Source organism: Camellia sinensis, chromosome 15 (genome assembly GCF_055761805.1).
Source record: "Camellia sinensis isolate YWXY chromosome 15, ASM5576180v1, whole genome shotgun sequence".
NCBI lineage: Eukaryota > Viridiplantae > Streptophyta > Magnoliopsida > Ericales > Theaceae > Camellia > Camellia sinensis.
In genome coordinates this window covers 98650588-98677634 of record NC_138975.1, presented here as the reverse complement: position 1 = coordinate 98677634, position 27047 = coordinate 98650588, and the positions used below count along the sequence as shown (strand labels likewise).

The window sequence follows — 27047 nt, the reverse complement described above, 5'->3', positions numbered from 1 at the left end:
TTGCTACCAACCCATAATATATTATGTTGAACAAAGACGTGTAGAGATGGCGGAGTTGATATACCACAAAAATACAATCATCTCACTTATTAAATTAGGAGAAAAAATTTCATCCATACAGATTAAATGGTAAAACCTCAATAACACTATGGCTAGATGTAAATATATTTCAAGGACCATCAAAGAAAGTGTTTGTTTTCCAAATATAACTATCACAAACATGTGTTTGAATCATTTTATCAAGTTTCAGAGCATAAAGATTTATCTTCTTCTTCTTTTATAGAACTTATCATTATAGCAACTTGATTGATGTTTGGCCTAGTATTTGGTGATGGATTTAGTCACTTCAATGCTACCTACAACATGTTCACCGTTCTCTCCTCATTGGCACCTTCCGAAATGAGGGTCTTGTCAAAAACTTCGGCAGTCCACTCTTCTTTGACCACTGAGTGGACCCATCTAGTCAAATCAATCTCGCTATTCTAGACAAGCATCCCAGTTAGACGCTTAAGTAGAATCACACCAAAGCCATAAAATGTCTACCTTGAAAGTACTGTATGCGCGAGTTTTAAAAGGATTGTTGTTTTTGAAACTATTGGATTGGGATAGGATTGATTCGTTTTGATGACTTTCCACCACCATTAGTCCATATTCACTGATATATGGATCCATATCTTTGTTGAGAAATATGTTGGAGGATTTTAGGTTCCCATGTGCAACTCTATCATCGCGAAGCTCCTCATGTATGAAAGCCAAAGCTTGAGCAATGCTAGCTGCAACATTTATTATGCTTCCCCAATCGAATAATTGGCCATTTTGAGATTATGAAATTAACAACAATGAGTCGAAAGATTTAGTATTGTTATTTTCTGTTGTCAACTATGAAGTAAAGATACTTCTAAAAGAAAGCCGTATCTCTATCATATCTATTGTGGATATTGATCCTTCTCAGGCACTCATAGATATAGATCCAATACTTGAAATTTATTTTTTTTAATTTCGGGAGGTATAGATCATATACTTTTCAATACTCTAGATCAAGTAATTGAATTATTATTAAATTGAGAATGTAATAATAATTTTCCATATTTCATTTATTTCTTGCCCCTTTTTCGCAATGTATTAAATTGACATATTGTTGATGTGTCATAGTGATGTCTCATATACATAACTACATCCATATTTTATAGAAAGTAAATATAAGTAGGAAAATATATAATGATACTAAAATTGAATTTCAACAATCAGACAAGCAAATAAACTTGTGTACACCATTTTTTTTTTTCTATGTAACAATTAATAAGTGTTAAAAAAAGGGAAAAGTACAACAACAACAGTTTAGACTTAATATTGAAATTGAATTTTTATTAGACCTACTTTAATAAAAAAAAATTATTAAAAAAAAAAAAAAACTGGCTACTAGTACTATCTTTTAAACTAATACCTAATTCCATTTAAATTGTTTGTAATACAATACTAAAAGTTATACTTTTATTTTTTCGTGAATGTATCTATATCTTTTTATATATTTATTAAGATTTTTTTATATCGTCATATCTGTATCATATAATACTCATACATCCTATTTGTACTTCATAGGTTTTCAATGTATACTATCTATTCCTATTTTCCTTATCTACAATAATGCTTAGGTCATGGAATCAAATATGCTACCAGGCTAACCTTAGGAAGAGAAATAATAAAAAATTAATGAAATTTTCCATGAAGAAGCTGGAAGAGGCTGCCATTATGCTGGAATTCATAAACCAAAAGCTTCTCTTGCTTAGAACAGTAATAGGCCACAACCGGCATCACATTCGGATGTTTCACTTGGTCTATCCTCTCCATCCTCTTCTCAAAATCTGCCCTTGTCATCCCCCAATCCTTAATCCTTTTCACAACCAACGTCACCTCGTCATTGACTATAACCTTGTATAGGCTTCCATTCTTCCCTTTCCCAACCAATTCCGCGGGAGCTTGGAGCAAATCCTCAAATTCCAACCCATTCATCACTGCGCTGGCAATTACTACTAGCGAAGACAAACCTTTCCACTTTCACCCGATGTTATTGAATACTCTGACCTGTTCTTGAACTCACTCGATGTACCACTACTCTTGTCTGTCCAACTATCTACTACTACTCCTTTCTTCACATTTGTCTTCTCACCTTTGGGTAAATTTTTCTTGAGAAATTTCACAGCAATAATGACCGCAACAATTAAACTGATGGGTCGTTGAACACACCAAAAATAAACACCAAATTACACCAAATTCTTTTAGAATAATGGCAAGTCCAGGTATTGATCCACAGGGACAATTGTGAAATTAAACTAATTTAATTATTAAATTTCTAAATTAATTTTGATGAAAAGATTGATTGATCATAACCTAATTTAATAACAAATAAATTATACTAAATAATTAAATTATCAATTATAAATAAAATTGGATTTACTGAATTGGGAAAAAACCTAGGGCAAAGAGTCCACCATTAGTCACGTAAATAGGGTTTCCAATTGACAACAATTATGTTATGGTTCGAACGGATTAATGCTTCGCAACTACAAGTTCAAAGCATTTAACAAGAAAATCATCTCGTTCAATGTATGAGCACGAACCATCTCAAGTAGTACGAATCGTTCACTCTAAATTAGGGCAGTGTCACGACTCGTCCCTCGTAGTATGATTCATTTCATACATTGAATGTGAAAAAATAGAAAACTCATGTATGGAAGACATTCAACAATCACAGAAAACCGAATACTTGAAGAGATAATGAATATTATATATAAGAAACTTCTAAAACACCATACAATTGTTCAAACCTTTACATAATTGAAAATAAAAAAGAAAACTAATTACATGGCTAGGGTTTCATCAAAACCCTAGAAAAGGAGACTAGCCACTCATGGAGGAGTGGAAGGAGGTAGATGGAGAAGCAACCACTATGGGAGACATGCTTGAAGTTTCAAGTTCCTTGCTTTCCAAACCCTAGCCTCCTTCTCTTTTCAAAACAATTTCAGAACCCTAATCCAGCCTTTTTCTTGCCTATTTATACTTTTGATGCCTTTCCAACAGGTTTAAAACATCAGGCACATTTTCCCAGAAAAAGTCAACGCATGTGCGAAAAAAAGTCAGCGCACGTACGGGAAGGTCAACTCTCTCCAAATTCTGTCTTTTTGCCCATTTTATGTTCCGACTATGTACAACCTGATTGACATTTAACACACATAAAGTATACAGTTTGACAAGCAAGTGAAGTTAAGGGATCCTAATGAACGGTCTCAATGATGTGCAATTCGGCCTTAATCACATTCTCCAACTTACAACTTGCTAGTCCTCAAGCAAGCAATAAAAATTAAATTAAATTAAACAAAATCTAACTATTTCCTCTTTCGTGGGAAAATAGTTGCATTTAGCATATGCTATAAGCCTTTAAACCGCAAAGTTACCCCAAGTGGACGAGTAAAGTCTCGTGAGGGTTTCCAAAAATAATACCCACAAATATTTACATATTCATATATGCCCAACAATTAACCACACTACTTCACCTAACAATCAACTTATATGCCACTACAGTGTGATATTAAAACATAATGAGTCATTAAAGGCATAGTGGACAAGCATGAAGGAATCTATTGAGTCAAAACCACAATTCAGTTAATACAAAAATAAAGTCTTCTGTACTTATGCATGCTAGTAGACAAATCATCAGTACCCTTGGTATAAAGGGCAATCTCCATATTAGTTAACTGTCCACTATAATAGCCCAGTATAACTCATAATAACACCCAACATATACAAAAAAAACTAACCTGTTGCAGCCAAGATTCTCAAAAGTATTTTATTTTATTTATAAATGATTGTGCAATGCCTTGATCCATTAAGCTTTCTAATCAACCCATGTAGCAAGTATTGGGCCAATGACTCCCAAAATAGATGGTTTTAGGGCACTAGGTGTAGAGACACCCCTACTGGCTTAACAACTCGAGTTGAAAAGGCTACGAATCCGAACAAGTCATTCTACTTATTTTCCCTTAACTGTGCAATGTCTAAGTCCCTTAAGCTTTCTATTTAACCCATGTAGCAAATATTGGGCCAATGACTCCCAAACCAGATGGTTTTAGGGCACTAGGTGTAGAGACACCCCTACGGGCTTAATAACTCGAGTTAAAAAGGCTACGAACCCAAACAAGTCAAGTGTTTTTTTTTGTTTTTTTTTTAATTTTTTTTTTAATTTTTTTTAAGAGAATCTTGGCTCATTATTTATTCTTTTCTGCAACCCTGGCTATTATCAATGATGTACACCAGGGATTATAATAAAAAGGTCACCGCTATGAGAGTGTGTTCATGTGAATTAAAGCATACTTATGACAAGTGTACTAATACCACAAACGCAAACAACTCTCCCAGTGCAAACATCATATGCAAGTATCTACCCAATAAATCATTTTCATACAAGTCTACTATGCTCCCCAATTAACATATACAAATATCATCACCCTACTATCAACAAGTCACATCATGTGAAGTAATGCAATTAAGTGACACAGGGATAAGTATGAATGATTGAGCCAAATAGAAATGCACAAAAGAAAATACAACCCTCATCCCCCAACTTAAATATGACATGGTCCTCAACGGAAACGTAAAGATAAATGAGAGAAGATTACCAGAGATTTTAGGTGTATATCCAGGTAGGCATATAGTAACACACACACTGCACATTGTTTTTTTTCTTTGTTTTTTATTTTTTTGTTTTTTTTAATGAAAAGAAGAAAGAACTAAAAGGAAATAAAAATAAAAATCAAATAAAAGAGATAAAGCAATATACAGGCGGGTACTACGGAGAATCCGGTGGCAGTGGTGGCGGGAAATGCTAGGCAAACAAGGCGTGCATCAAAGATCGCGTCTCAAAGGCTTCATCCTGAACCTATTGGCCGAGATGATCATGGCGCTGCTAGCTCGACTCTCAATAAATATAAAAATCAGTTTGTAGTGATGCAACTGACTGCTGGATGCCGAGCTGGCGGGTTTGTAGCTGGTCGAAGGCCGCCTGAGAATAGTCTCGATGTGCCTAAAAATCAGTGTGCAACCCCATGAGACTCTGGTGGTAATCACGAAGAGTACTATGGACCTGATCCATAGAGTGCTGAAGCTGTAAGTACTTCTCGCGAGTCATGTAGAGTGGGTCCCCTTGGGAAGGCACAAGAGAGGCAGGATGAGGTGGGTGGTCGTGGATGGGGTCTGGGGCCTCATTATCCAGGGCACCAACCTGCTGCGGAAAGCAAGATATGTTATGCTGCCATTCCCGCTGGCCGAAAGTTGGATAAGCTTGATCAATCTCCTCATTTGAAGCAATGGAGAGGCCGTTCAGCTCGAAGACAAGTGTGAGCATGTTGGCAAATGGCAGGAGCCAAGTCAGATTCTGCATAAGTTGAGGCCGAACTGCCTCTCGTAGAAATTTGCGCATATGTATCCAGATGATGTGCTCAAGCGGGACCTGATAGCTATGTTGATACTCATGTAAGACCCGAACAAACTCCAAACGACGCTTAGCCCTATGCCCCAGTGGAAGGGCATTATTATCACAGAATCAATGAATAACAAGCGACCAGGCAGCTTGCACCGGCGTAAGCATGTATAACTCTCGTCACCGAGGACTCCCAGGAAGTACTCTCGGATGAGGCTGTGTATGGGTTGTTGGTCCTCAACTTTCGGGAAGGGCTGGTGTTCCGGCTTGGAAAAGAACCCTAATACGGTGTGTAGACACTCCATTTTTGACCGTCCTCAAGACTTGGATGTCACCGCTCGAACACTTGGTGATCATCCATGTTCGTGTTCGTCTTGAGTTCTCGGAGGTCTCGGCTACGCGCCTTGCCTCAGGACCTCTCGACTCGACTGTTTTGTGTTTGGTTTTGCACCAAACACTTGTGTTTTGCCTTGAAGGGGCAGGGAATACCTTGTGAGGCATCCCCACACATCACCGGCCATGGCTCGAGGCCACCGGCCAGTGATTTTATGCCATCGGCAATGTATATTGCCGGTCGGCACTCTTTGTTGCCGGTCGGCCATTTATTTTGCCAAAATGGCAATTTTGAATGGCCGATCACTGTTCATCTACTTTTAGTAGATATTTTGTGCCAGCTGTGATAGCTGGCACCCACTCTGTTCTCCTCCATACATGTGTATGGAGGGATTTCCCCCTTGGATGGCTTGTTTTGGAAGCCTTACACGAGGGAGTTGCCTATAAGAAGAGGCTTCCTCTCTTGGCATTAGGGTTACAAAAATTTCAGAGGGAGTTCTGGATTAGGGTTAGGGTTGATACATATTTCCTATCTTTATATCACTCTCTTGTGTGTGTCTAGTGTGTGTTTGTCCATACTATTGCACACAAACACATAGTGTTACACCTTCTCTTGGTTGTTGAGGGACCATAGGGTTGTCCTTGGTGTTCTTGACTAGATTTGAGCTCAAGGAGGCAACAAGATCATCATTTGTGAAGGAGGACTTCAAGGGTAAGAAACTAGCCCATTTTTACCCCATTTTTGCACACTACTTTTACCTATCTTGCACCTATTTTTTGGCTTTGCATATAATACATAAAAGTTCTTTTTTTAAGGCCTCTAAATAGTTTGTTAAGAGTGTTTTAATCTTTGGAGTTTTTTGACCCCTCTTAAGCCTTGTTTGGCCCTTGTTTTGTGCTATTTTGTGTGAGCTCCGGGACTTTGGTGTTTGGGCCTCCTCACCACCGAAATCTTGAGGGATTTCAGTGGTAAGGATGGTGCCTTGAGGTCCCAAGAAGGAGAGGGCCACCCCCTCTCCTTGTTGTCCTTGAAAAGGACCATTTTTGCCTCTTGAGGGAGCACCTAGCTTAGGCTCTTGTTGACCATGCCTTAGCTGTTATTTATGCTTATTTTTCCATGAAATAGCATTGTTTTAAGTTGGTTTTGGTACACCATGCTTGCTTAGCATACATGCCTTGTAATGCCATTTTGTTGCCTTAACATGCCTTAGGTTGTAAACCGTTGTTCTAGCATGTTTTAAGCTTGGCTTTGTGAAGCTTTCATGTTTATTTTGCCATGATTAAGGTCTGTCCTTAGTTTTTTGGGTCGACTTTGGCATGCATTGTATAGCCCCTTTTCATTTTTGGCTTGTTGGCCTTAAGGGTGTGAGTGTATAGCATGCATTACTTGCTTTGATTTAGTGGGTTGGGACCATTTTTCATGTCATTTCAGTCCACTTAGTATGCTTGTATGCTTGCATTTCATGGTCCCTTTGATGTGTCAAAGGCTTGTGTTGCATGCTCCATGTTTTGGTCATTGTGCATGCTTTTGAATTCAAGTCAGTTAGATGCCATCTGAGTAATCTTTTGGGCTTTGTTTTATGTGCTAAAACTCTGTTTTGGGTCATTGAATTCATGCCATGTTTGGTCTTGTTACTTGTGGTTCAATACCCCTTTAGCTTGCTTTGAATCTTGGACTTTGCTTGCATACCTTGATTGCATTGTTTGGGTTGGTTTGGCACCATGTTCTTGCATGACTTTCAAAGCTTAATTTACATGCTAATTGTCCATGTTATACCTCTTTCAAGTGTGCTTAAGAGTTGCCCTTTTGTGCTTAAGTATTAGCCCTTTAACATGTGCATGTGTGTGCGTGTGTTGGCCTCCATGTTGGAGCACTTTGGCCACTGATTTAGGCTTGTTTGAGAATTGCCTAATCATGTTTAAGTCCATCTCTTTGCTTGTTTGTATGCTCACCTCGCATGGTTGCTTACATACTTGCATGTACACATTGCATTGCCATGTTGCATCCTTAGCTCGTATGCCTAGGTTGCATTGCATTGTGCATGCATTGCCTCACCTCTTGAAGTGAGTCATGATAGAGGTAGAAGCCCCTTGGTTTGACTATGTGCATTGCATTACATTTGAAATGAAAAATGCACAACTTGGTCTCTTGGGCTATCACGCATTGAAATGCGCGCTTGATGGTCCGAGAACCAAGGACCATGTCCCTTTGAGTCATAAACATGATAAGGGATATGGTCATTGCATACATTGCTTAAAATTCATTGCCATGCTGTGCCTTGCCCTCTGCTGCTGTCAATTGCAGGTTCTGCAGACATTCTTGGCCGACCGGCAGTGTTCAGTGCCGACCGACCATAAATCCGTGGCCGATAGCTTCATCAACAGCCGATGATCACATCTTACTGCCGGTGGCCATTCTCCTCAGCCGGTGGTGTCTCCCAATGTCCAGGGAAGCAATTCTGAGACTTTGGCAGTTTTCAGAGGGGCAGAGCAGGGAAAACAGAGGCAGCGTACGCATGGCAGTAGACTTCCGAGCAAGACCCGAGCACGCGTGCATTGAGCCCTCTTCCCGAGGCCCTTTTTCTTGCTTTCTTAAATTAATTAATTTGTTTAATTAATTTAGCTGGTCTGTAATAATTCATTAGCTAGGATAGTTAATTCATTATTCGAATTGTATTATTCTTTTGGTCCCTCCGAGCGAGGGCGAATTTGTAATAAGTGTGGGTGAGTGTGTGCATGTCTTCCATCCCCCACTTCTTTCTCCCTTTTACTTACCTGCTTTGATGGTTAGTAATAGGTCATGTTTAATTTAGCATACCTTATGCTATGCATGCGTGCATCATTCATCAGTATTGCATGCACCGGGCTCGGCGCATCATGCTAACTGCATTAGTATTTCAAATCTAACTTGAATACATGCTACTTGTGCATTTTCACATGTCATTCATAGATTAGTCGAGCCTACTCTAGTGACATTTTGTATGCGTTACATTAGACATTTAAACATGGACTTGGATCATGCATTGATTGCTAACGAGTTCTTTGTTTTGGCACGGAGTACGATGTAAGTATTTATACTTTAGCATCCTTACATGCGTGTGAGTGTTGCCATGATAGCATGATTACCATGAGGCTAGCTGCTTATGTGATATAACTCTTTGAATGCCTGTGGGTGAAGGTTGGATTGTCTGAGTTGGAATAGCTTATTGAAATCCGTGTTTTAGCCTACTTGCGAGTAGCAAATTCCAAAACATTTTTCCAAAACAAACGGATATGCAATGCTTATTCCCAAATTAGGCAATCTAGTCTATACTTTTGTGCTGTGCGCATAACATAGTAATTCTAGGCTAATAATCGGGATAAGAACACATAACGTTTTCAAAAACAGATATCACGGTTAGTAGAGGCCGATCTTCGGATCGGGCGAGTGGGGGTGCTCATAGCTGACCTTCTCCAATCGTACCCAAGCTCCCGAGCCGAGGCAACTTTGGTGATGACGGACACGTGGCCTTTGGCACCGAGTCAGGGTTTCCTAAATTCCCCCATAAAAAAATATTTAGGTGGCGACTCTGTATCTGGCAAAGCAGTCCATGTTTGGCACTTCTTTTCAAAAATCTGTTTCTCAAAATGATTTGCCGGATTTGGACTCTTTGGTTCAGATTAAGAACCGTGACAATTTGAGAGTCTTGAACTGTAGTGAATCCAATATGAACAGAACGGGACTCGTCCTCCCGGGACGTTCGGGGATGTCTACACGGTGGCAATCATGGATTTAGTGACGCAAACAAGATGACCATCAATAATAGACAGCAGTACCTCCTCGGTGAGTGACTCATACAGGTTCTGGTAGAATAGTCGTACAAAACGAGGATAAGTTGGCACTGTTATAGTAAAAATGCCCAACTGTTGCCGGAGTTGGAGCTGCTCAACGGCCCAAGAAGTGGCCGAGTCACGCTGAAAATATGGAATGTTGAACTGCGTGAGCTTGTGAAGCGGGCGTGAAGCCCACTCCGGCCGCAAAGTCACTCGGTGGTGGTGGCGAGGATGGCGGTGACGGTGGCGGTGACGGCGCAGAGGAGGTGGAACCTTTGGCCTATTTGAAGGCCCGAGCGGATATATGTCAACTCATGTCCTGCACACACCAACAATACATACATATACCCGTGAAACCAACATGAGAATCAAATAAAATATTAAAGCGCAAGTCTGCCCACCGATATACCACATGCAACTCTCATCATTATTTTTTAATTAATTAGTTTATTTGTTTTTTTTTTTTTTTTTTTTTTTTTTTTTTTTTTTAAAATGAAATACTAAGATAATAAATTACATCTAAACAACTAAATGAATAGATAGAAAATACAATGAATTAGAAAAGCTAGGAATTAAATTTGTTTTATTTTTTTAATTATTTTTTTATTTTTTGTTATTATTTTTTTTTTATTTATTATTTGTTTTCTTTTGTTTTTAATATATGAAGTCTAAAATAAAATCAACTAGACACAAGTGCATATTATGTAAATAACAATTGATTAAATAAATGAAAACAAACTATGGTAACAAGCAAGGAATTAAACTAACAAAGAATAAAGAAATAATAAATTAAAAAAAAAATGAAACAACTAAATAAATAAAATAAAATACTATAAAATAAATAAACAACTAAATAGATTTATTTTTTTTGCTGGGCTGCACGTGCACCAGAGATGGCCGCACGTGCGGCGGTCATCTTCCCCATGCGATTTATTTATTTATTTATTTATTTATTATTTTAAGATGAACCATAGATGAACAACACACACAAAATTTTTTTTTTCTAGATATCTACTCCTATACCCACAAATCTACACAAAAAGGACAAGTTACCTTCAAAGAGTTGGGGAAAAAAAAGAGAGAGAAAGACGGATGATTCGCTGGAAAAAAATGGTGGTCGCCGGAGATGCGACGGACAGAGAGGAAATAGTGATGCCAGCGGTGAGATGGCAGTGGGGAAGAAGGAAGGAAGGAATGTTGAGAGTTGAAAGGTTGGTGATGGTGGAGTGTGATGACTTGGTGGGTTTGTGGGGTTAAGAGAGAGAGAGAGAGAGAGAGAGAGAGAGAGAGAGAGAGAGAGAGAGATGATGAGAGGTAGAGAGAGAGTCTGTGAGTGATTGTGAGAGGAGTGGATAGGGTTTTGATGAGACCAATTATTATTATTATTTATTTATTTTAAATCGAAAATAAAAATAAATAAATAAATAAATAAAATTTAAAATGTTTTTTTTTAAATTTTAATTTTTATAATGAAAATAAAAATGAATAAAGAAATAAAATAGTATATTTATTTGTTTTGATTTATAATTTATTTATTTATTTATTTGAAATAAGTAAATAAATTAAAAATAATAATAAATAAACATAACAAAATCTGTAGGATTTTTTTTTTTTTTTCATGAAATCGCCGTATGTGCGGGAGTGTACGCCGCACGTACGGACGCACACCCTGCACCAAAGCCACACACCTGCATATAAAGTAGTGTGCATGATGCATTTTCACAAATTTGCCACACGTGAGGGGAACAGGCCGCACGTGTGGCGAATTCCTCTCTCATTTTTTTTTTTTTTTTTTTTGGGAAAGAACGACGCTTCGCACGTGCGGAGGTCAAGCCGCACATGCGGCTTGGTTGACGCATGCCCCCTCCGCTCCTGCTTTTAAAGCAGTGCACACCTTGAGGATTGAAAAGTTTTGCCGCACGTGCGTGGATAGTGCCGCACGTGTGGTATTTTTTTTTTTAACCCAACTTGAACCTTAAATTTACAATCAAAATAAGAATATTTATGAACAGAAATAAATGGTTCAATAAATGTATAATCTTCACGTGAAAACCACGGGTACTACTTTTCTCCCTAGCTGCGTTCGTAACTTTCCCTATTCTCGAACAGAGTGACAGACTAGGTTGATTCGGTATCTAGAATCGAGGCGCATAAAGCTAACTCGATCTATGGGGCTGCCATACAGAGTTCAAGCCGGAGTAGTTTTGAAGCAATCTCCACACCCCTAGGTATTTAAACCAGACTCTAGTCTTGGAAATTCCAAACCTTTGTGTTCTAGGCTTTGCCATTCGAACTCTAGTTTCCACCGTCTTAGTTGGTCTCCTAGAAACTCACTACAAACACGGTTAGGTGGCTATACCAGACTGTCAGATGTCATTCAGGCACGGCTAACACCAAAGGAATTACACATTTAAAGGAATTAAAGTCTCCTAAACTCAAGTAATCACTATGGAAGATATATTGGGTCCGTCAAATGGACAACCTCAATCATCTCCCCTTTCTCAATACCATCCACATAATGTTTCAATCTTTGGCCATTGACCTTGAAGGTCGTACGATCTTGTGGATTTTTAATTTCAACCGCCCCATGCTGAAAGACTTCTATAACCTCATATGGGCCATCCCATCGAGACCAGAGTTTACCCAGGAACAACCACAATTTGGCATTAAATAGCCACACTTTTTGGTGAGGCTCGAAGGACTTACGAGAAATATGTTTATCATGAAATGCTTTAGTTCTAGCCTTGAAAATTTTAGAACTCTCATACGCATCATTGCGTAGCTCTTCTAACTCATTGAGTTGGGGTTTTCGATGGTCACCGGCTTTGGCCATATCAAAATTGAATTTCCTAATGGCTCATAAAGCCCGGTGTTCTAACTCAATAGGGAGATGACACAGTTTTCCAAACACAATCCTATATGGAGACATTCCGATGGGTGTCTTATATGCAGTGCAATAGGCCCAAAGAGCATCTACCAACCTAGTGGACCAATCTCTCCTATCGGGCCTCATAGTTTTCTCGAGGATGTGTTTAACCTCCCTATTAGAAACCTCTACCTGACCACTAGTCTGGGGATGGTAGGGAGTGCCAACTTTGTGAGTGATCATATATTTCAGCACTAATGCCTCGAAGAATCGGTTGCAAAAATGTTTGCCACCGTCATTAATTATGGCACGTGGGAACCCAAAACGACAAAAAATTGTCTCATGGGGGAATTTAACCACAACCTTATGATCATTCGTTCTAGTTGCCACTGCCTCCACCCACTTGGAAACATAGTCCATAGCCACCAAAATGTATTCAAAGCCAAAAGATGGTAGGAAGGGACCCATAAAGTCGATGGCCCAAACATAAAGAATCTCAACAATTAAAATAGTGGCCATTGGCATCATATCACACCGTGACATAGAGCCCATGCGTTGACAATGCTCGCAAGCTCTACAAAAGTTAGGGGCATCTTTGAAGATAGAGGGCTAGTAGAACCCACATTGTAAAACCTTGGCGGCCGTTTTCTGCCCACTGAAATGGCTGCCACATGCATGAGAGTGACAAAAGGTGAGAATGCTATGGGTTTCACTATTAGACACACAGCGCTGAATCACTTGATCCGGACAATACTTAAACAATTCCGGGTCTTCCCAGAAATACTGCTTGGCTTGTGAAAAAAATCGGTCTTTGTCTTGTTTAGACCAAGTTTTCAGAATTTGACCAACTGCCAAGTAATTTACTATATGAGCAAACCACAGGAGGGTCATGTGTGAAACCACAAGAAGTTGCTCATCTGGAAACGAGTCATGCAAGGCTAAGGGATCACTCGTGTGCTCAATAAAGATGCGGGATAGATGATCCGCAACTACATTCTCGGATCCCTTCTTGTCCTGGATTCTAGGTCGAACTCCTGAAGGAGTGAAATCCATCTAATCAATCTAGGTTTGGTTTCTTTCTTTGACAGTAAGTATCGCAAAGCGGCATGGTCAGTGAACACAATGACTTTAGACCCAAGGAGGTAAGACTGGAATTTATCTAGGGCAAAGATCACAGCTAGCAACTCTTTCTCGGTGGTAGTGTAATTCAATTGAGCATCAAAAAGAGTACGACTAGCATAGGATATGACATGAGGCACTTTATTCACCCTTTGGCCTAAGACGGCGCCGAGGGCATAATAAGATGCATTGCATATGATTTCGAAAGGAAGGGACCACTCAGGAGATTACATGATAGGGGTAGTAGAAAGGGCCGCTCGTAATGTTTCAAAGGCTTTAAGACAAGCCTTATCAAAGACAAAAGGTACGTACTTAGCAAGTAAACTACACAAAGGATGGGATATTTTACTAAAATCTTTGATGAATCGACAGTAAAAACCTGCGTGCCCTAGGAAAGACCTAACTTGACGCACAAAGTTGGGTGGAGGAAGACCTGCAATGAGGTCAACCTTAGCTTTGTCAACCTCTATACCTCGAGGGGACACAATATGTCCCAACACTATCCCCTCGCGAACCATAAAATGACTCTTCTCCCAACTCAAAATCAGATTTGTCACCACACAACGAATAAGGACTTTAGTTAAGTTGTGGAGACATTCCTCAAAAGACGGTCCAAATATGGAGAAGTCATCCATGATGACCTCTAAAAATTTCTCTACCATGTCAGAGAAAATAGCCATCATACATTGTTGAAAAGTCGCCGGTGCATTACGTAGCCCAAAAGGCATGCGCCTATAAGCAGAGGTGCCAAAAAGGCAAGTGAATGCGGTCTTTTCTTGGTCAGCATGGTACACTGGGACTTGATTATACCCCGAGTAGCCATCAAGAAAACAATAGAACCCCTGCCCCGCTAAGCTCTCTAGGATCTGATCAATAAAAGGTAAGGGGAAGCGATCCTTCCTAGCCGAGGAATTCAGTCTCCTATAATCAACGCACACTCGCCGCCCAGTAGTGGTTCGTGTGGGGACTAACTCTCCTCTCTCATTTTCAACAACAGTGATGCCCAATTTCTTGGGCACCACTTGTGTGGGACTCACCCACTTGCTATCCGAGATGGGGTATATAATACCCGCGTCCAACAATTTCAATTCCTTTTTTTTTACCACCTCTTTCATATTAGGATTAAGTCTCCGTTGCATTTCACGAGAAGGTTTGGTGTCCTCCTTTAGGTGTATATAATGCATGCACACAGAGGGATTTATCCCTTTCAAATCAGCCACTGACCACCCTATAGCACTCTGATGTGCCACGAGAACACTCATTAACTGACTCTCCTGCTCTGTAGTCAAGTCAGATGCAATGATGACTGGTAAAGTATCCTGGGGTCCTAAAAATGCATACTTGAGTGTGGCTGGGAGTGGCTTCAACTCAAGTGTAGAGGGTGTGGCCAATGATAGTACGGCGGGCTCTCTCGACAGAGGAGGAAGTGACTCAAACCGGGCTTTCCATGGAGGAAAATCTAGTGTAGAAAAAGCATTAAGCAAGACATTCACCTCCTCAATCGACCTGTCAATATCCAAATTTTCAAATCTAAAATGAGCTAGACAAGCCTCTAGAGGGTCCTCTATAGGAATGGAGGGCAAAACTTCCTCCACAACCTCATCCACAACATCGAAAAATAAGCACTCCTCTCTCTCATGGGATTGTTGGGATGCTTGGAAAACATTAAGTTTCACTTGCATGTTACCAAATGAAACATCCATCACCCCGATACGACAATTAATGCATGCATTGGCCATAGCCAAGAAAGGTCGACCTAAGATCACTGGGATTTGTTTCCTAGAATTGGTTACCAGTTCCATATCTAACACCAAAAAGTCAACAGGGAAGTAAAACCTATCAACCTTTACTAGCACATCCTCAATCATGCCACGTGGCACTTTGAGGGACCGGTCAGCCAACTAGAGAGTAACAGTAGTGGGCTTCAACTCGCCAAGCCCAAATTCCTCGTACAAAGAGTATGACAACAAATTGACACTAGCTCCTAAATCTAATAAGGCCCTATCAATGATGCATGCAATGGTTGGGGCACCTGGGTCCTTAAGCTTAGGAGGTGTGTCATTCAACAAGATGAAGCTTACTTGCTCTGTGAGTAGGACCTTTTGGGACACGTGTGTCCTAGATTTACGCTTTTGCGTACAAAGGTCCTTTAGAAATTTAGCATAGGAGGGTACTTGCTTAATCGGCCCTAATAGGGGGATGTTGATTTTTACCTGTTTAAAAACCTCCATCATTGTTTCCGTAGATACCGCCTTCTTATTAAAAGGGGACGGTGTATCAAGGCATTGGGGAAAGGGTGCCTTAGGCACATATGGTGCCTTAGGCTCATGTGAAGTGCTAGGGACTAAGTCATCCCTCTTAAGTGTTTCCCCCTCACCCTTTCTCTCATTGGGTGTACCACCGTGGTCACCCTTCTTAGCTCTAGTTGGATGGGACGCAACTGGCTAAGGCTCTAACTCCCTCCCACTTCTCAAAGTAATCACTACTTGCACCTGCTCATGGTGCTTTCTATTCCCACCCGAACTCTCTACCCCGTATTATCCCTTAGGGTTGGCCACAGTTTGACTCGGTAGTTTTCCTTCCTCTCTCCTATTCATGTTGTTAGCCATTTGACCCAATTGGTTCTCTAGCTTAGTAATGGAGTGAGTATAGGAGTGAACTAATAGTGCTAACCCCTTAAGTTCTGAGAGAACTTCTAACACCTAAGTCTCAAAGGCAGAGTTGCCCTGAGGAACATGCGGGGGTTGTGGTTGCCGGTATGGTTGTGGGGGTCGATAAGGTTACGGTGGTCGGTAGGATGATTGGTTGGCAAAATTATTAAAATTCTACCTTGGAGGTGGAGGATTGTAAGAAGTGCCTTGTGAATGAGGTCTCCATGAAAAATTGGGGCGATTTCTCCATCCAGGATTGTAGGTATTGGAATATGGGTCATTACTCGGGTTGGAGAATCCTTGAGCCGTATTCACATGCTCTTGGACTAACTCTAGAAATTGTGATGCTGAAGGGCACTCACTCAAGTCATGAGCAGGGCTCGCACAAATAACACACGCCTTGTGAAATTGAGGCTGATCTTGCTGGGTAGGGGCATGTCCCGCAGCTAATAATTGGTCCATTTAGTGGGACAGTGCCTCTACTTGTTGGGCTAACTCTAGGTTTTGCTTGACCTCATGAATGCCCCCTCTTTTCAGGGCTCCAACTACTAGTTGTCGGACTTGCCGGGATGCAGAGGCATGGTGAAGGAAATTATCACTTAGGTTCTCAAACAATTGCCATGACTCGGCATCATTTTTGGACATGAATGTCCCACCATAGGATGAATCCACCATTTGGCGGTGTGGCTCAGTCAATCCATAATAAAAGGTCTGCACAAGTTGCCAATTAGGCACTTGGTGATGGAGACACTGCTGGTGAAGGTCTCGAAGTCTTTCCCACGTCTCATGGAATTGCTCGCCATCCATTTGACAAAAATTAGTGATGGCTCGCCTAAGTTGGTTGGTTTTACCTATGTGAAAGTACTTCTCCAAGAACTGTTGCTGTAATTGGTCCTAAGTTGTGATTGAATTAGCAGGTAAGGAATTCAGCCAGTGTTTGGCTTTATCCTTTAATGAGAATGGAAACAATCGCAATATTAGGGCCTCATTTGTGAAATTCTGGATCCTCACTGTCAAGCAAATTTCCAGAAATTCATTCAAATGTTTGTAAGGATCATCATGAGCTAGTCCATGGAATAATGGGAGCATTTGTATGGTACTGGACTTAATCTCATAATGAGCAGCAGTGGTGTTGGGTAATTGGATGCATGATGGTGATGTATGTGCAGTGGGTGTGAAATAATCCTTAAGGGTTTGGTTGGGCACATTCGGGGCATTCGCATTTTCCATCTCTAATGGCTCAATGTATGAATATGAATATTCAAGCCTAGAAACACAGGCAGAGGCTCTAAGTCTCCTAAGAGTCCTTTCTAGTTCAAGATCCAAATTCCACAATTCAGGGCGACAAGAATGGCGCCCATGCATACACTACTCACACACACACAAAAAGTTCCGACTGTGTGCGCTAAGTTACGAAAGCAAAATACCAAAGGGAGAAATACTCACAGCGGCTTAATGAAAATGCTTTACTCGTCTTGTGGGTGCTTAACGTGTAGACATTGTCTCCAACCTCAAATTGAGCTTTGTCTTGCTTTTAGCACTTTGGTGCTTTGCTTGCGAGTGTTTGCTTCCGAGTGTTTGCTTCTGTTTAAGCACTTTCGTGCTGCGGTTTTTTTTTAGGCTCGGTTGCGCTCTTCTTGCACTTCGATGATAGTTTCCACTTTCAAACGCTCTGCACACTTAGCAACACGAAAGCATAAAATCCTAAACTAAAAATTAAAATAAGAATATAACTTTAAATTAATTAATTTCGCTAGAAGTTCTCGGCAACGACATCAAAATTTGATGTGTTGTTGAACACACCAAAAATAAACACTAAACTACACCAAATTCTTTTAGAATAATGGCAAGTCCAGATATCAATCCACAAGGACAATTGTGAAATTAAACTAATTTAATTATTAAATTCCTAAATTAATTTTGATGAAAAGATTGATTGATCATAACCTGATTTAATAACAAATAAATTAAACTAAATAATTAAATTATCAATTATAAATAAAATTGGATTTACTGAATTGGGGAAAAACCTAGGGCAAAGAGTCCACCACTAGTCACATAAATAGGGTTTCCAATTGACAACAATTATGTTATGGTTCGAACAGATTAATGCTTCGCAACTACAAGCTCAAAGCATTTAACAAGAAAATCATCCTGTTCAATGTACGAGTGCGAACCATTTCAAGTAGTACGAATCGTTCACTCTTAACTAGGGTAGTGATACGATTCGTCCCTCGTAGTATGATTCGTCTCATACCTTGCATGTGAAAAAAATAGAAAACTCATGTATGGAAGACATTCAACAATCACAGAAAGCCGAACACTTGAAGAGATAATGAAAATTATATATAAGAAACTTCTAAAACACCATACAATTGTTCAAACCTTTACATAATTGAAAATCAAAAAGAGAAACTAATTACATGGCTAGGGTTTCATCAAAATCCTAGAAAATGAGGACTAGCCACTCATGAAGGAGTGGAAGGAGGTAGATGGAGAAGCAACCACCATGGGAGACATGCTTGAAGCTTCAAGTTCCTTGCTTTCCAAACCCTAGCCTCTCTCTCTTTTCAAAAACAATTTCAGAACCTGTAAACACCCCATTTTTGACCGTCCTCAAGACTTGGGCGTCACTGTTTGAACACTCGGTGATCATCCTTGTTTGTGTTCGTCTTGAGTTCCCGAAGGTCTTGGCTACGCGCCTTGCCTCAGGACCTCTCGACTCGATTGTTTTATGTTTGGCTTTGCACCAAACACTTGTGTTTTTGCTGTGGAGGGCAGGGAATGGCTTATTGGCCATCCCCACACATCACCGGCCATGGCTTGAGGCCACCGGCTGTGTTTTGTTGCCACCGGCCAAATGTTTGGCCGGCCGGCACTATAGATGGTCGACCGGCCATCTTTTATGGCCAAATTGCATTTTTGGCCGACCGACCACTGTGCATCTGCTTTTGCAGATATTTTATGCTAGCTGGCATACACTTTGTTCCCCCACTATACACGTGTAGGGAGGGATCTCCCTCTTGGGTAGCTTGTCTTGTAAGCTTGCAAGATTGGACCTTCTATAAGAGGAGGCCTCCTCTCCCACTTTTAGGTTAGACAACATTTTTCAGAGGGCTCTAGTTTTAGGGTTTGAGTTGTGTATCTATCCTATATCTATATCCCCCTATCTCTTGTGTTTTGTGTGTGTTTTGTCTTACTTTTGTGCACAAACACCCACCATTACACCTTCCTTTAGCTACTGAGGTACTAAGAGGCTGTTCTTGAGGTTTTGGAGCTAGTTTGAGCCAAAGAAGCGGCTGGTCCATCATTCTTGAAGAGGGTCAACAAGGGTAAGAACTTATCCCTTTTATTTCCCATTTTTGCATAGCTCTTTAGGCTGCCTTGCAAATGTTTTTAGACTTGGTGTATAACATATAAAAGTTCTATTTTTGAGTCCTTTAAATAGTTGGTTAAGGGTGTTTTGAGCCTTGAGGTTGTTTGACCCCTCTTAGGGCTTATTTGACCCCCTTTTTTGTGCTATTTTGGTGAGCTCCGGGACCATTGTGTTTGAGCCTCCTCACCACTGAAATCTTGAGGGATTTCACTGGTGAGGATGGTGCCTTGAGGTCCTAAGAAGGAGAGGGCCACCCCCTCTCCTTGTTGTCCCTAAAAATGGCCATTTTTGCCTCTTGAGGGAGCATCTAGTTTAGGTTCATGTTGATCATGCCTTAACTGATTTTTGTGCTTATATTGCCATGATATAGCATTGTGTTAAGTTGGTTTAGGTACACCATGCTTTTTTAGCATACATGCCTTGTAATGCCATGTTTTGGCCTTAACATGCTTTAGGTTTTGATCCTTGTTCTAGCATGATTTTGGCCAAGCTTTGTGAAACTTTTGTGTTTGTCTTAGCATGCTTAAGTTCTGTCCTTGGTTGTTTTGGTCGACCATAGCATGCTTAGTATAGCCACCTTGCATTTTGGCTTGTTAGCCTTAGGTGTGTGAGTGTGTAGCATGCATTACTTGCACTATTTCAGTGGTTTGGAACCACTTACCATGCTATTTCAGTCCTTATAACATGCTTGTATGCTTGCATTTAATGCTCCTTTGTTGCTTTAAAAGGTTTTTGCCTCATGCTCCATGAATGTGCTCCTTTGTATGCTTGCATGTTCAAGCCACTTAGATGCCATCTAGGTGTTCCCTTAGCATTGTCTAGGTCTGCCTTGAACCTGTTTTAAGTCCTCTTGTCCTTGAGAGGCTAGGTTGACTTAGCCATGGTTTAAGTCTCCTTGACTTGCCTCGAGTACTTGGACCAATTGCATGCCATGTTTGTCTTGTTTAAATTGGTTTGGCACCATTATTAACATGATTTCCAGAGTTTACATTGCATGCTCATTGTTCATGTTTAAGCTCTCTTAAGTGTGCTTAAAGATTGCTTGTTTGATTTTTAAGTGTTAGCCCATCAACATGTACATGTGTACGTGTGTGTAGGCCCTCATTTCTATAGCATTGGCCACTGTTTTAGGTTTGTTTGGGGGCTGCCTAAATTAGTCTAAGTCCACCCCTTTGCATGTTGTTGCATGCTCACCTTGTGTGTTATTGCATACTAGTGTGTTGTTGCATGATTGAATGAAGTCACATGCTTGCTTGCATGCTTGAACATCCATATTGTGTCTTGCATACTTGTAGGTTGCATTACTTCATGCCTTACATGTTTCTTTACTTAGGTTGTGTGCCTAACCTACATTACACATTGCATTTCCATGTTGTATACTAGGCTCCATATCTAGGATGCATTGCATTGGCATGCATGCTTCACCTCTTGAGTTGAGTATGATAGAGGTTGTGCCCCCTTTGCTTGATTATGTGCATTACATTCCATATCAAAATGCATACTTGGCTCCTTGGGCCATCATGCATGGAAATACGCGATTAGTGGTCCGAGAATCGAGAATCATATCCCTTTGAGTCATAAATATGATAAGGGGTGTGGTTGGTGCATACATTGCTTGAAATGCATTGCCATGCTATGTTTTGCCCTCTGCTGCTGTCAAAAACAGATTCTACAGAAAGATTTGGCCGGCCGGCCATCTGTAGTGCCAACCGGCCATCCATAAGTGGCCGATGGATTAATTTGTGGCCGGTGACCATTCTTCATGGCCGGTGACCATTCTCCATGGCCGGTGACGAATTTCCTCAGCCAGTGGTGTTCCACAGCATTCAGGGAAGCAACCCTGAGATTTGTGCAGTCTTCAGAGAAGGATAACAGCCAAAACAGAGGCAACTTGTGCATAGCTTTCCCAGCGGAGCCGAGCGCGCATTGCATTGGGCCCTCTTCCCGAGGCTGTTTACTGCTTTCATTAGATTAGTTAATTTGTTAATTAATTAATTGGTCTGTAATATTTAATTAGCTTGTAGGTTAATTAATTTGTATTATTCTTTCGGTCCCTCCGAGCGAGGGAAAATTTGTAATAAGTGTGGGTGCATGTGTGCATGCCTTCCAACCCCCACTTCTTTCTCCCTTTTACTTACCTGCTTTTGATGGTTAGTATTAGGACATGTTTACTTTAGCATACCTTATGCTATGCATGCGTGCATCATTCATTAGTCTTACATGCACCAGGCTCGGCGCATCATGCTAACTACATAAAGTATTTCAAATCTAACTTGAATACATGCTATCTGTGCATTTTCACATGTCATTCTTAGATTAGCCGAGCCTATTCTAGATTGCATTCTATATGCGTTACATTAGCCACTTAACATGGACTTGGATCATGCATTGATTGCTAACATGTTCTTGTCTTGGCTCGGAGTACATTGTAAGTATTTCTATGCTTTAGCATCTCGCATGAGTGTGGATGTCAAAGCATGCTTACCATGTGGCTAGATGCCTATGTGATATAAACTGTTTGAATGCCTGTGGGTGAAGGTTAGATTGTTTGAGTTGGAACAACTCGTTGAAATCCGTGCTTTAGCCTACTTGCGAGTAGCAAATTCCAAACTGTTTTTCAAACAAACGGATATGCAATGCTTCATTCCAAATTAGGTGATCTAGTCTATGTCTTTGTGCTGTGCGCATCACATAGTAATTCTAGCTAATTAAACTGGAATAAGAACACATAACGTTTTCAAAATCGGATATCATGGTTAGTAGAGGCTAATCTTCGGATCGGGCGAGAGGGGGTGCTCATAGTTGACCTTCCCCAATCGTACCCAAGTTCCCAAACCGAGGCAACTTTGGTGATGACAGACATGTGGCCTTTGGCACCGAGTCAGGGTTTCCTAAATTTCCCAAAATAAAATATTTAGGTGGTGACTCTGTATCTGGCAAAACAGTCCATGTTTGGCACTTCTTTTCAAAAATCTGTTTCTCAAAATGATTTGCTAGATTTGGACTCTTTGGTTCAGATTAAGAACCGTGACAATTCGAGAGTTCGAACTGTAGTGAGCCCAATACGAACAGAACGGGACTCACCCTCCCGGGGCGTTCGGGCGCGTCTACAGTTTCTGGCGACTCTGCTGGGGATTTAGAGAGCTTGACTCGAACTCGTGATATCCTGTTTTGATTTCACTTATGTGTTTCTTTGTATTGCATGTGCATTGGTGCGCCTAGGACACCATGTTTGCCATCTGCTATTCCTGAGTGGTTTGCCAAAGGCTTGCCTTGTCAAGGCACGGCCATAAGGCTGACCGATTACGGGCTCTGCCACGATGGGAACGCAAACCCCGATTTTACCAGGGCACCCTATTGACCATTCGACCTAGTGCATGTTCGGAATCCATAGTGACCATTCCAAGCTAGGACAGGTTGCTTACCCGATCATAGGTTGTTTGAAACCGCTGCGTGCGTAGTGAAACCCTAGCTCCTGACAAAATAGGACAGGCTAACCCTACCCCAACATAGGGGTGTTTTGGCTCTCACTTTACTTGCTATGTGCTTTTAGAGTGTATCTCTACAGGGAATGCGTGTATCAGTTTGCAAGTTGGGGCACCAGGCCTGCGGGCATCAGTATCAGTGTTTTGGAAAATCGGTTATATCTGCAGGTATCAGGTTCAGTTTTTTTTTTTGGGTAGTGATTTTGCGGAACAGTGATCAGTAGTAGAGTACAGTTGGTCAGCTACGCCTGTGTCTGTTTCGTTTGGGCTGAAATTCTGCTTGTTTTCCCTTTCAGTTCAGAGATTTGGGTTCAGAGATTTGGTGTTCTCCTTTGCTGAGGCAAGACAGATATCTGATCCGTTAGTCACCGTTCAATTCAGCGGACTTATGATGATGCAGAATTCAGAGAAAATTATGGTTATGACAGCCGCATTAGACCAAGGGATCATTTTGCAGAACGAGACCAATGTTGATTTACCGCATCTGCCCAGGTTGCTGGCTGCGCGTTTGATCTGGGAACCCCAGATGTTTCAAGTTCGTGAACCTACCACATTTGAGTTAATGGGAATGATCGGCGATCTCCAGAGATCCATGGCTGATCTGGCCTATGGAATGTCGGCTTCGCCACCAGCTGCACCATATGCCAGGAATTTCATACCACAGGAGCCCCCGCTACTGGGGCGGATTGTGATCGAGCTCAGCCAACCAGAGGTTGCCTCCAGCTACAGCAACGATGTGTCAGCGACAACCGGGTTTCGCTCTGATGTAGTAACCCAAACCCTTGATCTGGCTGAGGCTAGTGGTAAAGATAAAGTGAGAGCAGATGCTGATCCTGTTAAGCAACTGCCGTGGCCAGTCGAGGCTTTGAAAGCTGGGGGGATGACTAAGCAGCAAGTATTCGCAGTCATGACTAAAGCTGTGGATGATGCTTTCCCCACTCCAACCGAAGGCAGTTCAAGCCAGGTGGAAAATCAGGATGGGCCCCGTCATGCCAAGATAGTTCCTGTCATTCTTAACCCTGTACCAGGAAAAGATCAGAAAGCCAAGGCAGTGCCTGCCGACCTTTTTTCTAGTGCGTCTAGCAAGAACCCTCAGACTTCGAAGTATCTGCCTCGAGGGCGCAAAGTCTTTCATGCCCTCTACATGCCTTTGTCTAGGGCATTTCAAATATTAGCTAAAAAGGGGCATCTTAAACCCCTCGAGCCTCGGCCCCTCCCGAAGAATCTCCCTCTCTCACATGATGCTACCTTGTACTGCGCGTACCACCAACAGTCCGGTCACAGTACCGATGGTTGTTTCCGCCTTCATCATGAAGTGCAAGATTTGATCGACAATAAGGTCATCCTCCCACCTACCTCAGCAAAGTCTGTTACCACTGAGCTATTGGATTTCGAGGATACTGCAAGTATGTGATCAGGGGTTGGACCACCTGCGGGCGGCGCTCGGTGCATTTTGGATGTGGCGTCTGGCACGCACTTTTGAGCATCTGCGAATGCCAATTTTTGTGGTTTCTGACTTAGATGTTAAGTCAGTTCAGTGGTCTAGTTTTGAGTCTATCTCGTTGTCTTGAGTCAGTCCTTTTGCTTAAAGGGTCTGTCTTGTTGTGTCGAGTCAGTCCCACTGTATAGAATATCAGGTGATTCCAGGGTTGTTGCCTTGAACACCGTTTTGTTTTGTAATTATCCTTTTGCTTACTTTTGGGTCTGTCTCTGCTGTGGAGCCAATTGTAACCAGGAAATCTGAATGAAACAGCTGCGGCTATCATGTTTCCATGCTTACTGCTATTTTGAGCTAGTTGTGCCAGAGGATTTGAATGGAACAGCAGTACATTCCGCCTGCTCTTTTGTGCCCTGAAAATCATTGCATTGACCTAAGTTTGTCAAAACCTTTTTGAACACTGCGGTGAAAACAAAGGGAAAGGAATTCCCCGGGATTTGCCAAATTTGATCAATTGAGAGAAAGATAGGCGTGCTAAGCCTTTAATGACTGAAATCATGCTTGTTAGCGTGAGTACTGAGAAGGACCCTGGCTTGATCCAGACTGGTTCCACACTATCTTCAGCGCGAGCGATTTGTCGCTTTCGTAAAAACTTTCAAAAACAAAATGTTTTGCACGGTCCTGTGAAGACCTGTGTGGAATCGCTCTTGAGAGTGTGCAGCCTAGGATCGCTCTCATCCTCAAGATTCAATCCGTTTGTTTCCAAATCTTGAACCCATTCAAAGCATCCAGCGGTCAGCCGCCATATGAGGCCTGTGTGGCCAGGTTTGGAGCAGCCCTCGGACAAGAGGCACCAAAGTTAGATCAAAAGATCAGACCTCATCAGAAGAAGCTCGCGGAGCTGAATCAGAAGCGCCCCTCGAGCTAGGGGCAAAAATGTCCGATGTACTCGAAGAGCCGAAGAGGGGTCCTTCAGCAAATCGATACAACAGCCACTCTCCTGGACACGGATGGCTTCGAAATCCTAAAACCATTTGGCATGGACTTGTTACACTTTTACCCTTTGAGAGGCTCGCTGGGCCGAAAACCCAGAAGGGCGACCTAGGCAAAAGTTAGAGCAAGAGAAAAGTACAAAACAAAAAAAGAGGAAAAATGCAAAAGAAAAGAAAAGAAATGAAAAGATACAAAAAGATGTGAAAAGAAAAGAAGAAAAACATAGCTCGCAAGGTCAAAAACCCACAACAGGCGCCATGGCAAAAGTTAAAGCCTAAAAAGTGAAGGTTAATACCCGAGTGTACCTTAACTGGAACTACGTAAGGCTTGATTCCCATGTTTGGGATACGTAGGCAACTTCATCTTGAAGTCCAGCCCCCAATGCCTTCATAGCGACTAAGTCCATGTAATGGTTTTAATTATCCTTGATTCCGATGTTTGGGATACGTAGGCAGCTTCGTGCTGAAGTTCAGTGCCACGCACTTTCAAAGTGACTGTGTTAATATATTGGTTTTGACCATCTTCATCTTCTCCGTGTCCGAGAGTTCGGTCGTGATCATCACTAATGAGGACTATTTACAATGCTGCGGCGTTATCCAGACAAGGGGCAACTGTCCATTGCCATGAGTCGCCATTCAAACCAGGGGTAACTTTCCGTTGCCGTGCAGCTCTTTTCAAGCAAGGGGCAATTTTCCATTGCCTCCAATCCGAAGTTGCGCATCTCGAGAGCAAGTTCCGTGCTTGTTGAGCATTGACTGTTTGCAAAAATGGTTTTTGAAAATTTTTACTGAGGTTGACTAATTTTCTCGAAAATTATTCCATTTTCCAAAACTGGACCACTTTTTTGGACCCAAAAGGGAAAATTTTCAATGCTCACAGCCCAACTTGCGTGATTTCAAATCAGAAAATCGAACAAGTATGTTAATCTGACTCTCATTTTGGTCAAAACTATTTTAATAGAAAACCTAAAACGAAAAATGGTCTAAATAATGAATCAGGGGTACAGTTGAGTCAGGTGTTCTGTCTTTCCCCCATCGCCAACATACTTGCCAAGAAGGGCACAACTGAAGCTGTCATTAAAGGGCTGAAAGCTCTCTCAACCTCTGAGCAACGAGATATCAAACGAAGCGCAAAGCATGAATCTGAAGGGATCAAGGTACTCCGTTCCCTTATCTAGGGCATCAACCAAACGCCACCAGAAGAACTAGCCGCGAGCTAACCGCATCGGGTGTGAACCCACAACTTCCTATTCATCCATTAAAAACCTGGGGAGGGATAAAAATGAGAGAATAATGAATAGAGAGGTGTAAGTTGAGAGAAAGAGTGAGCAAAAAGGGTTTTGAGAGAAAAACCGAGCCTGAGGGCCGAGTGATGTAAGAATCGCAAATTAGGAAGGGTGGGAAACAATACCCAGAGAAACTGGCTCCTCGTGATCTGAGGTCCCCCGTCTTCGTTAACGCGTCTGTATGTCGTGTCTTTTGTTTTGTTTACTTCAACCTT

The 27047-nt window shown here is 41.5% G+C and overlaps 1 pseudogene; it reads right to left on the bottom strand.

The window, feature by feature from the left end:
* Window positions 1-239: 239 nt before the first annotated feature.
* LOC145813149 (inactive leucine-rich repeat receptor-like serine/threonine-protein kinase At1g60630) overlaps window positions 240-27047 on the bottom strand; it is a 65502-nt pseudogene continuing 38694 nt past the window's right edge.